We start from the raw sequence: 14,319 nt of genomic DNA on the forward strand, positions 1-14,319 counted from the left end.
GTTTTTCCTTCTTCAAAACCCCTACTAAATGGTTCCATTGTTTGGAGTGGTAATTCTAGTTAAGCCTGGTTCATGCATCAGATAGAGAGAAAACCATTCTGTGGATGTATCCTGTCCACCTCACTTTCTTCCCCCACCTCTGTGGAATCAGAATATAAGAGTCCCCTCCCTCCTCTCTCGCTCTCTCTCTGGCAGCAGTGTGTGAGGGGTGGGGCTATAGTGGAGAGTGGCCAGAGTTGAGGCAGGCTGTACTACAACAGTGTGTCAGACTGTTAGAGAGATAGAGAGAGAGAGAAGGCAGACAGACACGGAGTAGGAGCCCTTAACTACTGGTACTCGAACTGCTTTACGCTGGATAACATACTGGCTAATCTATTACTCAATCCCTGAAGGACTTCTATCTCTGATTCACCTTTAAGGAACCTTTGTTTAAATCCGAAGATCATTTTGGTACAGAGAAGTGCTAGAAAGAGTGTAAGTACAAGAGTTGTGTAACTACAAGCCACTACTATAGAGGCAGCCTTGTATTTATTAACGGCGCTGAGCCTAGCCTCAGTTAATCATTGATGTGTCTCCTGTGGTTTTGGTTACCTTTTGAAATGACGTCATTCTCTCTGTGCTGTCATTCTGCTCCGTCTCACTGCATTATGGGCTTAGGGCTACTTTATGGCTCTCTCTGTCTGCATGGGGTTAGTTGTTGCTGCTCTCCCTCTCTCTGTGCACATTGCCAGAGTGGGTGTATGCTGACATGAGACAACCTCTCCCCAGTAAGTTTTATCACAAGGTGATAGCAGGGTAGAGGGTTTTTTAAAGGGCTGCCTTTTTCTACATAGTGGCAGGCTATATGTTTGGGTGTGTTTAAATCCTCCTGCAAAAAAAGAGATGTTGGCAGTTGACTCAGTATTTTTCTCTCTGTATTTACACAGCTATTTACCTGGGTGTGTTCACATTTAAAGGGTTGTTGGCCTGTGTGTGAGGGACCATAGTAAAGCGGTGTTTTTTTCTAGTGGAGATGATGGCTCAGTCTCTCCAGCTCTTTAAACTAGACAACCACTGTGGCAAAGAGAGTGTGTGACAGGGAATGGGGCCTCTCTACAGATAGGAGTCAGTGAATGTGGCAGCCAGTGCACTCATCCTCTCTCAGCACAGGAACGTTCCTTGAACTCTGTGGCCTGTGGTAAAGTTGGCTTTGTAAATGAGGGGAAAGAACAAACAAAAAAGCAACATTTGAGAGTGTGTTAGCGTGATTATGCCTTTTCTCCCGTAGTGGTTTCAGGCTGTGCTGTGCAGCAGGACTGTTGTTGTGGTTTGAGTTGTGATGCCAGTCAGGGGTTATGGGTCTGGCTGGGCATTTCAGGCCACAGCCTGCAGGTGTTACAGTGTGAAATTCAAACCTCTCACCCTCACTCTGAGGGTGCCAATGTGTTAGAGGTGCCTGCCAATGTGTTAGAGGTGTGTTCATTATTACATAAATGGAAACTGAATCCAGTCTATGAAGAAGTAAGTAAACAAGCGAACCTTTTTTACACTTTGTGCCTTTCTTTGGAGAGTCAGGGTTTCCAAGTACTTAAGTGTACATAACTTAACCCAGGGGTTCCCAAACTTTTTTTGGCCGCACCCCATTTTGATATATTAAAAAAATCACCACCCCACAATGTGAAAAAAGTGATGCAATCAGCGGTCAGTGTTTACTTTTTGAATTTGTCTGACATCAGTCTGACATTACTTTTGACAGTATTTCAATCTGAAGGAAGTATGGTTTGAAATGACTGAAATGCATCAGAAAAGTATTGGGAGGTTCAAAAGATCATCAGGCGATCATCATGTTGTATAGATCATCAGGCGATCATCATGTTGTATAGATCATCAGGCGATCATCATGTTGTATAGATCATCAGGCGATCATCATGTTGTATAGATCATCAGGCGATCATCATGTTGTATAGATCATCAGGCGATCATCATGTTGTATAGATCATCAGGCGATCATCATGTTGTATAGATCATCAGGCGATCATCATGTTGTATGCTCTTCTGTGTAGAAAAGAACTTCATCATTGATGATGTTCTTTTCCCCCCCAGTCTGATTTAGTGCCTGGTCTTGTCCACTCTGTTCTAATGAGACCTGCACAGCTTGTGAGCTGGTAGAGGGAACCAGAAGACATGTACGTGTTCCTGAGAGTCTTTCAGTGATGGGGTCATAATATGTTTTAGCTTAAATGGTCCAAATGTTAGAGCCACATTTGTAGGGAAAAAAACCAAACCACTCTGTTTATTTGAGATGTTTACCACATCTAGCGGCGGCCAGAGGTTACTGACGTAACCCAAGTGTGATTGCATTTCATTTCTTTCAGAGTTTCCCTCATGACCCCATCTTCAAATCAGGCAACCCCACATTGGGTTTGTGATCCATAGTTTGGGAAACGGTGACTTAACCTATACAATAGTTGTGTGTACAGGTAGTTAATTCTGGGACATACTTTATGTTACTAGTGCACATTGGTCAGTGCCTACTTTTTTGTCAAAATATGGCGTCAACATCAACCTATTCGGGACTGCATAGCCTAGATACTGTAAAACTGAAGTGCAATAGGATAGCCATCCCAACCATGGATATGCTACAGGAGACAACACAAACAGCAAATGTAGAACTTACAGCAGAGATATTCAGCTTTTTGCAACAAACAGTCAGAGTGGGTTCCTCTCCGAATGAGAAGACAGAACAATGGATATCTTCTTTAAACAAGGTGAATTATGTTACCTAGTTCATTTGGAAACGTGTTGATTTCCCCATCTGTGGCACATTTGCGAGGAGAAGAAAAGCCTGCCTCTACTGATGACCTTGTCCCTGTGTTTTCTTTTGGTCTGATCCATAAAAACAACAGCTGGCAACAGAATTCTGGGTACAGAATCCTTGACAATGAGCTGCCTGTATGACGCTGTCACAAAGAGTTTGGCTCTGTGGTAGAGAACGGTGTTACATCAATACCTCAAATACACACTCCAGCTACCCACTTCTAGTATCCCATTGGGAGATGTACATTTCATTTTGTGTCTGTTAATGGATGAGGTCCCTTGGATATGAACTGTAAATGGATGTTTCTATAGTGGTATTCTCAATGCCAATAGTACCGTGTAAATATCTATATTGTGCTTTGACTAATTTCACTATTCGAATAATATGAATTTTGGTCAGATGTTGTGGTCGAATATGCATATATTCCAATATATCTTAATTGGGGGAGAGGCTGGCGCTCTATTGCTGCAGCTGTGGATGGACCCGTATGTGTGAGATAGGAGTGAGCAGATGGAGGGAGAGACAGACACTGTAGCCACTAGCCAAGGCAACTCGGCTACAGCCAAGACTAGCTAACTTGTAGCAGACACAATGTTATTTATTGTCCCATATAACGGTGCCTGTCTTGACTGGAGCAGCCTAGAGAAGATAGCTAAACTAGCTGGCTATAGCTAGCTAGGCTAACTGAGGCTACATGGTGCGCTTTCTCCCCAACCCATTATTTATTTTTACTAAATGAATGCACTAGGCCTTTATTACTCTTGTATGAGTGGAGAAAAATAGTTCTTCCCCCGGCCATGCCCAAACCCCATTCAGATAAAACAACATTCTACCTGTTGGTTGCTCGTTGTACCCTACTCCTTCTCATTTTGCTAAACTACATTCAAAAGTTTTGTTTTATTTAATTAATCATTTGAAATGTCATGGTATATCCTTTATGTAACAATGTCACATGGGTATTTTCATTTCATTTAGAAAAAGCCTTTTCAGTGTTAAAGTAGGCCTATATGCATTTTTCTTTCACAGAAATGTATACTCACACAAATATTCAAATATTCGGATATTTGACTAACGTTAAAAGTGATAATATAATGCCTAAAGTAAACAACATTTCATGGCTGTTTTTAGCTACAGTGGAAGGACGTTCTTGATATGCTGTTCCAGCAGCTGAGGGGCACAAAGCAAAGAAAGAAAAATAGTGATTCTGTGCACTGAAGCTTCACAATGTGAGTGCAATGCACAACCTGTTACAGATTAGTGATCCGGCTCTGAGAAAAATAAAATAAGAAATTCATCACACTGTTGTATCTTTGCACAGCACAACCCACCCTGGCCCCGCTCTAGCACATGCTTCTAATCACATTCATCATATAATCCCAGGGGCCTTTTCTCAGCATTACACTGATTTCTCTTCTTTATTTTTGGGGCTTAGTACCTGGGTGAGTGTTTGTTTACGTGTGTGCGCATGTGTACACACTTGCTTGTGTGTGTGTGAAGTGGATCACAAATTAGGTCATGCAATTCGTTCTAGTCGTAAAAATAAGGAATGTAAATAAACTTCAACCCTCACCCAACCCATCCCCCTCTCAACAGCCATGTGTGCTTAGTTCAATGAGGAAGCAAATTAAGTAATGTGAGTGAGCTGAAACACTGTCCTTCGGAGGACCCATCCACCATTATGATGACTGATTGCCACTTAATGTTTGTGAAAGCCAGCTGGGACTGAGGTGCTATGATAAATGCAAGGGTCTTAATGTGAGAGAGCAGTTAGTTTTTGCTGTGGTGGATATATAGCGTGAATGAGAGAGGTGTTGATAGCAGGGAGAGACTAGAGGGGGATGGGTCATGGAGTGGCAGCCACTTGTAACCTGAAGGTTAAACATGGGCCTTCAGGGAGTCCTATTACTGTCTACTTACTCATGGGAACTCTGCAAACACTCATTCTGGGAACACAGCTAGCAGTCTCCTGTGTTTTCCCAGTCCAGAGCAGTCACAGTGGCATGATGTGGGAAATGGCTGTGGACATGGATCCTAGCCAGAACCCTGTGTTTGCTCGGCTGTCTCAGAGAGCCTCAGATCTGCCTTTAACCCATATGAAACATGAACAGAAACACAGCACATGTTCTACAAGGTGCCTCAGGCTTTCACATCACCCGACCAGTGACTTATTTTAACTGTACACAAGCTGGCTTGTGCAACAGTTTTGGGAAGACATTTGGAATATGTTCAGTGTTTCTCATGTGTCCATGTGAGAATTGCAAAATTGTCTTCAGGGCGTGCTGTCCGTCACCCTTGGGTTCACACCTGTTGTTCTTGCCTGTCCATGTTACACACATTATACCGTTCTATTTTAAATAGTGTTGATCTAGGGAATGTGAGTGTCTGTGAGTGTCTTTTACTCTTACTTCCGGCGCCGACAGAGATGGCCGCCTCGAATCACGTTCCTAGTAAACTATGCAGTATTTTTTTTTTTTTTTTTAATGTTATTTCTTACATTGGTACCCCAGGTAATCTTAGGTTTTATTACATACAGTCGGGAGGAACTATTGGATATAAGAGCAACATCAACTCACCATCATTACTACCAGGAATAGGACTTTCCCGAAGCGGATCCTCTGTTTTGCCCACCACCCAGGACAATGGATCAGATCCCAGCCAGCGAACCAAAACAAAGAAGCCGTAAAAGGGGCAGAGAAGCGGTCTTCTGGTCAGACTCCGGAGACGGGCACATCGCGCACCGCTCCTGAGCATACTACTCGCCAATGTCCAGTCTCTTGACAACAAGGTTGATGAAATCCGAGCAAGGGTAGCATTCCAGTGAGACATAAGAGACTGTAACATTCTTTGCTTCATGGAAACATGGCTCACTCGAGACACGCTATCGGAGTCGGTACAGCGACCTGGTTTCTTCACGCATCGCGCAGACAGAAACAAGCATCTTTCTGGTAAGAAGAGGGGCCTTATGATTAACGAGATGTGGCGTGATCATAACAACATACAGGAACTAAAGTCCTTCTGTTCACCTGACTTAGAATTCCTCACATTCAAATGTCGACCGCATTATCTACCAAGAGAATTCTCTTCGATTATAATCACAGCCGCATATATTCCCCCCCAAGCAGACACATCGAAGGCCCTGAACGAACTTTATTTGACTCTATGTAAACTGGAAACCACATATCCTGAGGCTGCATTCATTGTAGCTGGGGATTTTAATTATCAAGGCTAATCTGAAAACAAGATTCCCTAAATTCTATCAGCATATCGATTGTGCTACCAGGGCTGGAGAAACCCTAGATCATTGTTATTCTAACTTCCGCAACGCATATAAGGCTCTCCCCCACCCACCTTTCGGAAAAGCTGACCACGACTCCCTGCCTATAGACAGAGACTAAAACAGGAAGCTCCCGCACTCAGGTCTGTTCAACGCTGGTCTGACCAATCTGATTCCACACTTCAAGATTGCTTCGATCACGTGGATTGGGATATGTTCCGTATTGCGTCAAACAACAACATTGACGAATACGCTGATTGGGTGAGCGAGTTTATTAGCAAGTGCATCGGTGATGTCGTACCCACAGCAACTATTAAAACATTCCCAAACCAAAAACCGTGGATTGAGGGCAGCATTCGCGCAAAACTGAAAGCGTGAACCACTGCTTTTAGCCAGGGCAAGGTGACCGGAAACATGACTGAATACAAACAGTGCAGCTATTCCCTCTGCAAGGCAATCAAACAAGCTAAGCATCAGTATAGAGACAAAGTAGAGTCACAATTCAACGGCTCAGACCCAAGAGGTATGTGGCAGGGTCTACAGTCAATCACGGATTACAAAAAGAAAACCAGCCCCGTCGCGGACCAGGATGTCTTGCTCCCAGCTTTGAGGACAATACAGTGCCACTGACACGGCCCGCTACCAAAACCTGCGGACCCGCCTTCACTGCAGCCAACGTGAGTAAAACATTTAAACGTGTTAACCCTCGCAAGGCTGCAGGCCCAGACGGCATCCCCAGCCGCGTCCTCAGAGCATGCGCAGACCAGCTGGCTGGTGTGTTAATGGACATATTCAATCAATCCTTATCCCAGTCTGCTGTTCCCACATGCTTCAAGAGGGCCACCATTGTTCCTGTTCCCAAGAAAGCTAAGGTAACTGAGCTAAATGACTACCGCCCCGTAGCACTCACTTCCATCATCATGAAGTGCTTTGAGAGACTAGTCAAGGACCATATCACCTCCACCCTCCACCCCACTCTATCCCTAGACTCAGTCCAAGTTGCTTACCACCCCAAAAGGTCCACAGACGTTGCAATTGCAACCACACTGCACACTGCCCTAACCCACCTGGACAAGAGGAATACCTATGTGAGAATGCTGTTCATCGACTACAGCTCAGCATTTAACACCATAGTACCCTCCAAACTCGTCATCAAGCTCGAGACCCTGGATCTCGACCCCGCCCTGTGCAACTGGGTACTGGACTTCCTAACGGGCCATCCCCAGGTGGTGAGGTTAGGTAACAGCATCTCCACTCCACTGATCCTCAACACTGGAGCCCCACAAGGGTGCGTTCTGAGCCTTCTCCTGTACTCCCTGTTCACCCACGACTGCGTGACCGTGCACGCCTCCAACTCAATCATCAAGTTTGCAGATGACACTACAGTGGTCGGCTTGATTACCAACAACGACGAGACGGCCTACAGGGAGGAGGTGAGTGCCCTCGGAGTGTGGTGTCAGGAAAATAACCTCACACTCAATGTCAAAAAAACAAAGGAGATGATCGTAGACTTCAGGAAACAGGAGAGAGAGCACCCCCCCTATTCTCATTGACGGGACAGTAGTGGAGAGGGTAGTAAGTTTTAAGTTCCCCGGCTTACACATCACGGACAAACTGAATTGGTCCACCCACACAGACAGCGTGGTGAAGAAGGTGCAGCAGCGCCTCTTCAACCTCAGGAAGCTGAAGAAATTTGGCTTGTCACCAAAAGCACTCACAAACTTTTACAGATGCACAATCGAGAGCATCCTGTCGGGCTGTATCACCGCCTGGTACGGCAACTGCTCCGCCCACAACCGTAAGGCTCTCCAGAGGGTAGTGAGGACTGCACAATGCATCACCGGGGGCAAACTACCTGCCCTCCAGGACACCTACACCACCTGATGTCATAGGAAGGCCATAAAGATCATCAAGGGCAACAACCACCCGAGCCACTGCCTGTTCACCCCGCTATCATCCAGAAGGCGAGGTCAGTACAGGTGCATCAAAGCAGGGACCGAGAGACTGAATCTCAAGGCCATCAGACTGTTAAACAGCCACCACTAACATTAAGTGGCTGCCAACATACTGACTCAACTCCAGCCACTTTAATAATGGAAAAAATGGATGTAAAACATGTATCACTAGCCACTTTAAACAATGGCACCTAATATAATGTTTACATACCCTACATTACTCATCTCATATGTATATACTGTACTCTATATCATCTACTGCATCTTTATGTAATACATGTAACACTAGCCACTTTAAACTATGCTACTTAATATAATGTTTACATACCCTACATTACTCATCTCATATGTATATACTGTACTCTATACCATCTACTCCATCTTGCCATCTTTATGTAAAACATGTATCACTAGCCACTTTAAACAATGCCACTTAATATAATGTTTACATACCCTACATTACTCATCTCATATGTATATACTGTACTCTATATCATCTACTGCATCTTTATGTAATACATGTAACACTAGCCACTTTAAACTATGCTACTTAATATAATGTTTGCATACCCTACATTACTCATCTCATATGTATATACTGTACTCGATACCATCTACTGCATCTTGCCTATGCCGTTCTGTACCATCACTCATTCATATATCTTCATGTACATATTCTTCATCCCTTTACACTTGTGTGTGTATAATGTAGTTGTTGTGAAATTGTTAGGTTAGATTACTCGTTGGTTATTACTGCATTGTCGGAACTAGAAGCACAAGCATTTCACGACACTCGCATTAACATTAACATCCAAACAAATGAAATCATGGTCGCATACACAGATTTGCAAATGTTATTGCAAGTGCAGCGAAATGCTTGTGTTTCTAGCTCCAACAGTTCAGTAATACCTAGCCATAAAAAATAAAAAATAAAAAATACACACATAATCCAGAAAATGTAAATGTAAATATAGAAATTCAGAAATATCAGAACTAGCAATGTCAGAGACTGGAATATAAATATATAAACACATAATGTATATAAATATATACATACACCGAGTGTACCAACATAATGAACACCTGCTCTTTCCATGACACAGACTGAACCGTTATTGAGGTCACTTGTTAAATCCACTTCAATCAGTGTAGATGAAAGGGAGGAGACAGGTTAAAGAATGATTTTTAAGCTTTGAGACAATTGAGATTTGGATTGTGTATGTGTGCCATTCAGAAGGTGAATAAGCAAGACAAAATATTTAAGTGCATTTGAACGGGGTATGGCAGTAGGTGCTAGTCACATCGGATTGAGTGTGTCAAGAACTGCAAAGCTGTTGGGTTTTTCATGATCAACAGTTTCCTGTGTGTATCAAGAATGGTCCACCACTCTAAGGACATCAGCCAACTTAACAGAACTGTGAGAAGCATTGGAGTCAACATGGTCCATCATCCCTGTGGAAAGATTTCGACACCTTCTAAATTCCATGCCCGGTAAATTGAGGCTGTTCTGAAGGCAAAAGGGGGTGCAACTCAATATTAGGAATGTGTTCCTAATGTTTTGTGCATTTAGTGTATAATAACATAATTTTTTACCTTTTTATTTAACCAGGCAAGTCAGTTAAGAACAAATTCTTATTTTCAATGACGGCCTTGGAACAGTGTGTTAACTGCCTGTTCAGGGGCAGAACGACAGATTTTTACCTTGTCAGCTCGGGGGTTTGCACTTGCAACCTTCCGGTTATTAGTCCAATGCTCTAACCACTAGGCTACCCTGCCGCCCCATGAATGGTCAGGATATGAATAGAAAAGGTGTGGACAGCAGTAGTTACAGTTGAAATCGAAAGTTTACATACACTTGGATTGGATTCATTAAATCTTGTTTTTCAACCACTCCACAAATTTCTTGTTAACAAACTATAGTTTTGGCAAGTCGGTTAGGACATCTACTTTGTGCATGACACAAGTAATTTTTCCAACAATTGTTTACAGACAGATTATTTACTTATAATTCACTGTATCACAATTCCAGTGGGTCAGAAGTTTACATACACTAAGTTGACTGTGCCTTTAAACAGCTTGGAAAATTCCAGAAAATGGTGTCATGGCTTTAGAAGCTTCTGATAGGCCAATTTACATCATTTGAGTCAATTGGAGGTGTACCTGTGGATGTATTTCAAGGCCTACCTTCACACTCAATGCCTCTTTGCTTGACATCATGGGAAAATCAAAAGAAATCAGCCAAGACACCAGAAAAAAAAGTAGACTTCCACAAGTCTGGTTCATCATTGGGAGCAATTTCTAAATATCTGAAGGTACCACGTTCATCTTTACAAACAATAGTACGCAAGTATAAACACCATGGGACCACCCAGCCATCCTACGACTCTGGAAGCAGACGCGTTCTTTCTCATAGAGATTAATGTACTGTGGTGTGAAAAGTGCAGATCAATCCCAGAACAACAGCAAAGGACCTTGTGGAGATGCTGGAGGAAACAGGTACAAAGTATCTATATCCACAGTAAAACGAGTCTTATATCGACGTAACCTGAAAGGCCACTCAGCAAGGAAGAAGCCACTGCTCCAAAACCGCCATAAAAAAGCCAGACTACGGTTTGCAACTGCACATACTTTTTGGAGAAATGTTCTCTGGTCTGATGAAACAAAAATAGAACTGTTTGGCCATAATGACCATCGTTATGTTTGGAGGAAAAAGGGGGAGGCTTGCAAGCCGAAGAACACCCAACCATGAAGCACGGGATGGCAGCATCATGTTGTGGGGGTGCTTTGCTGCAGGAGGGACTGGTGCACTTCACAAAATAGATGGCATTGTGAGGAGGAAAATGATATGGATATATTGAAGCAACATCTCAAGACATCAGTCAGGAAGTTAAAGCTTGGTTGCAAATGGGTCTTCCAAATGGACAATGACCCCAAGCATACTTCCAAAGTTGTGACAAAATGGCTTAAGGACAACAAAGTCAAGGTATTACTAATTGAGTGTATGTAAACTTCTGTCCCACTGGGAATGTGATGAAATAAATAAAAGCTGAAATAAATCATTCCCTCTACTATTATTCTGACATTTCACATTCTTAAAATAAAGTGGTGATCCTAACTGATCTAAGATAGGGAATTTTCACTAGGATTAAATGTCAGGAATTGTGAAACACTGAGTTTAACTGTATTTTGCTAAGGTTATGTAAACTTCTGACTTCAACTGTATATATGATGAGCCATGACTGGAATACAGTATATATATATATATATAAAGTGGGTAAAACAGTATATAAACATTATTAAAGTGACCAGTGTTCAATGACTATGTACATAGGGCAGCAGTCTCTAAGGTTCAGGGCAGGGTACTGGGTGGAGGCTGGCTAGTGATGACTGTTTAACAGTCTGATGGCCTGGAGATAGAAGTTGTTTTTCAGTCTCTCGGTCCCAGCTTTGATGTACCTGTACTGTCTCCGCCTTCTAGATGGTGGTGGGGTGAACAGGCCATGGCTCGCATGTATGAGGTCCTTGATGATCTGTTTGGCCTTCCTGTGACACTGTAGATGTCCTGTAGGGTAGGCAGTGTGCCCCCGGTGATGCGTTAGGCTGACCACACCACCCTCTGGAGAGCCATGCAGTTGCGGATGCTGCAATTACCGTACCAGACCGACATGATGTGTACACCGAGGAACTTGAAGCTTTTGAACCTCTCCACTGTGGCCCTGTTGATGTTGATGGAGGCGTGCTATCTCTGTTGTTTTCTGTTGTCCATGATCATCTCCTTAGTTTTTTTGACGTTGAGTGAGAGGTTATTTTCCTGCCATCACTCCACCAGGGTTTCATCATTGTTGGTAATCAGGCCTACCACTGTTGTGTCATTAGAAAACTAGATTTTTTTCCTGGAGAGTTCTTTCTTCCTGTCCGTTCAATGGATGGAGAACCCCGCTGGATGAATGGACGGGGATAATATATTCGTAGAGAGCCATGATTCCTTAAAACAGAGTATGTTACAGTCCCTGGTGTCTCTCTGGAAGGAGATCCTCACCCTGAGCTTGTCTCCTTTATTATCCTGGGACTGAACTTAGAAAGTAATATACTCTGAAGCGGTGGATGGTATACACACCGCCTGACTTTGACTAGGGTCCTACTCCTTCTACCTCTTCTCCGGCGTCAACGTTTTGGTGCAGCCCCCAGGTTGAATAGAGCTCGGGAAGTTCAAACAAAGGATCCAGGCCAGGGAAGTCAATTTTTTTGCTCAAAATTCTGGTGAGTGACTGGCGATCTAAGATCCAAATGTTATTTCCGGCTGTAGGTAATAATTCAAAAACCTTATGAGCAAATAATGTAAGAAATAACAAAGTAAAACTACAGCAAAGTTGTCTAGGAGCTAGAAACAGGGCGACGTGTCATTCGCTGCCATGTTGATCTAAACGTGTCTATATGAGGTGTTTCTCACTGTGATGGTGTTGGTGTGCTCCTCTTTGACACCAGTGTGGAGCTGCTGTGTGTGATGAATCAGCCTTGTACAATGGCAGCCTCCCCCTCTCCTTCCCCTTTGCAGTGATTTGATATCTCCCAGCATTCCAGGTTGTGTCCTTTACTCCGATAATGGTGCTACTGACCCTCCCAGACTCCCAACTTCAGACCACTGATCATAGAAGGCTTTAAATTGCTTTTCTACTGCTTTTCACAGGGATTTGTTGTGATATTTGCAGGCAAAATACAATTCTGACATTTTGCATGGCAGTATGCCAGGATTTTACCAAATTTGTAGCCAAATTGTGCTGAGGTGGGTTGTTTGTTGATGTGTGGCTTGATTGAACCATATTATGCAGTAAATGTGCAATGATTGGTTGAAATTGGGAGCCCTCTTTTTGTACTATGGTGATGGTTCAGTTTTATGCAATAACATTGAGATGATTTTACTGTTTTATGCAGAAATAGTGTAGTGATTGGTCAAATTTGCAAGCCCTCTCATAATATGCTAGGCATTGTTGATTTTGCATTAAGAAAATTAATCACAGAATCGCGGATTGGCAAAAAAAACAAGTGATAGGCCTTGTTTTTTTGGGATCATATATTCTTTGTCAATTATCCAGTCATGTGAAGGCTAACTGAACATTTAGCCTAGGCCTAGCTGAGAAGTCACGGGCTCATTAAACTGTAGTTGGGTGATTCTGTCCTCCTCTAAACTTGGAAGTGTTGGTCACATTATCCAGTCAGGAATCTCTGCTGATAGTTAGGAGTGGGAGACCTTCACAGAGGAGAACCAGGAGGAGAGATGCTGGTATTTGGCCATTTCATGTATAGCTGGAATCCACAAACAAAGGAGTGAGTGAAGGGAGTACTGTATGCTGGTTTTATCACCCTAGTTCAGTGTTTCCCAACTCCAGTCCTCAAGTGCCCCCTACAGCACGCATTTTTGTTGTAGCCCCCGACAAACTCACCTGATTCAACTCATTGAGGTCTTGATGATTCGTTGACAAGTTGAATTAGGTGTGCTTGTCCGGGGCTTCCAGTTGAACTAGGTGTGCTTGTCCGGGGCTTCCAGTTGAACTAGGTGTGCTTGTCCGGGGCTTCCAGTTGAACTAGGTGTGCTTGTCCGGGGCTTCCAGTTGAACTAGGTGTGCTTGTCCGGGGCTTCCAGTTGAACTAGGTGTGCTTGTCCGGGGCTTCCAGTTGAACTAGGTGTGCTTGTCCGGGGCTTCCAGTTGAACTGGAAGACTGATTGTAGACTGTGGCAGTCAAAAAGCTTCTTATTAGGGATGTAACGATTCACCCAGTTCAAATGTTAACTTTCAAAGGACAGTGTTTGTGCAAAATGTTTCTGAAAATAGGTTAAGCTCAAATGCTGATTGTTGTGTCATTTGAAACTGTCCGTTCTAAGTAAGCGTTCTAAATAAGCGTTCTAATCACACCGGTTTGATCGTACGCTACACTGTAGAATGATCATACTCATGTGTTGGTACTTGTGAAAAGGTTAATATTTTTTTTTTTTTGGCCAGTCTGAGATATGGCTTTTTCCTTTGCTTGCAACTGCCTAGAAGGCCAGCATTCCGGGGTCACCTCGTCACTGATGTTGAGACTGGTATTTTGCGGGTACTATTTAATGAAGCTGCCAGTAGACAGCATTGTAGGAGATCTTCAGTTTCTTGGCAATTTCTTGCATGGAATAGCCTTCATTTGTAAGAACAAGAAAACACTGACGAGTTTCAGAAGAAAGTTATTTGTTTCTGACCATTTTGAGCCTGTAATCAAAAACGGTAGTGTACATTTTAAAACGTCAAAAAATAGGTTAC

General features: G+C 43.2%; 1 protein-coding gene across 1 annotated transcript in view; it reads left to right on the forward strand.

Moving 5' to 3' along the window:
- The first annotated feature begins 247 nt into the window (after positions 1 to 247).
- The window catches only part of LOC115109435 (semaphorin-4B-like), a 95,616-nt gene continuing 81,544 nt past the window's right edge, over positions 248 to 14,319 (forward strand). The window contains exon 1 of the mRNA XM_029634322.2: positions 248 to 474. The gene's annotated coding sequence lies outside the window, so the exon portion shown is untranslated. The remainder of the gene's footprint in view (positions 475 to 14,319) is intronic.

Source organism: Oncorhynchus nerka, linkage group LG25, assembly GCF_034236695.1.
Source record: "Oncorhynchus nerka isolate Pitt River linkage group LG25, Oner_Uvic_2.0, whole genome shotgun sequence".
Taxonomy (NCBI): domain Eukaryota; kingdom Metazoa; phylum Chordata; class Actinopteri; order Salmoniformes; family Salmonidae; genus Oncorhynchus; species Oncorhynchus nerka.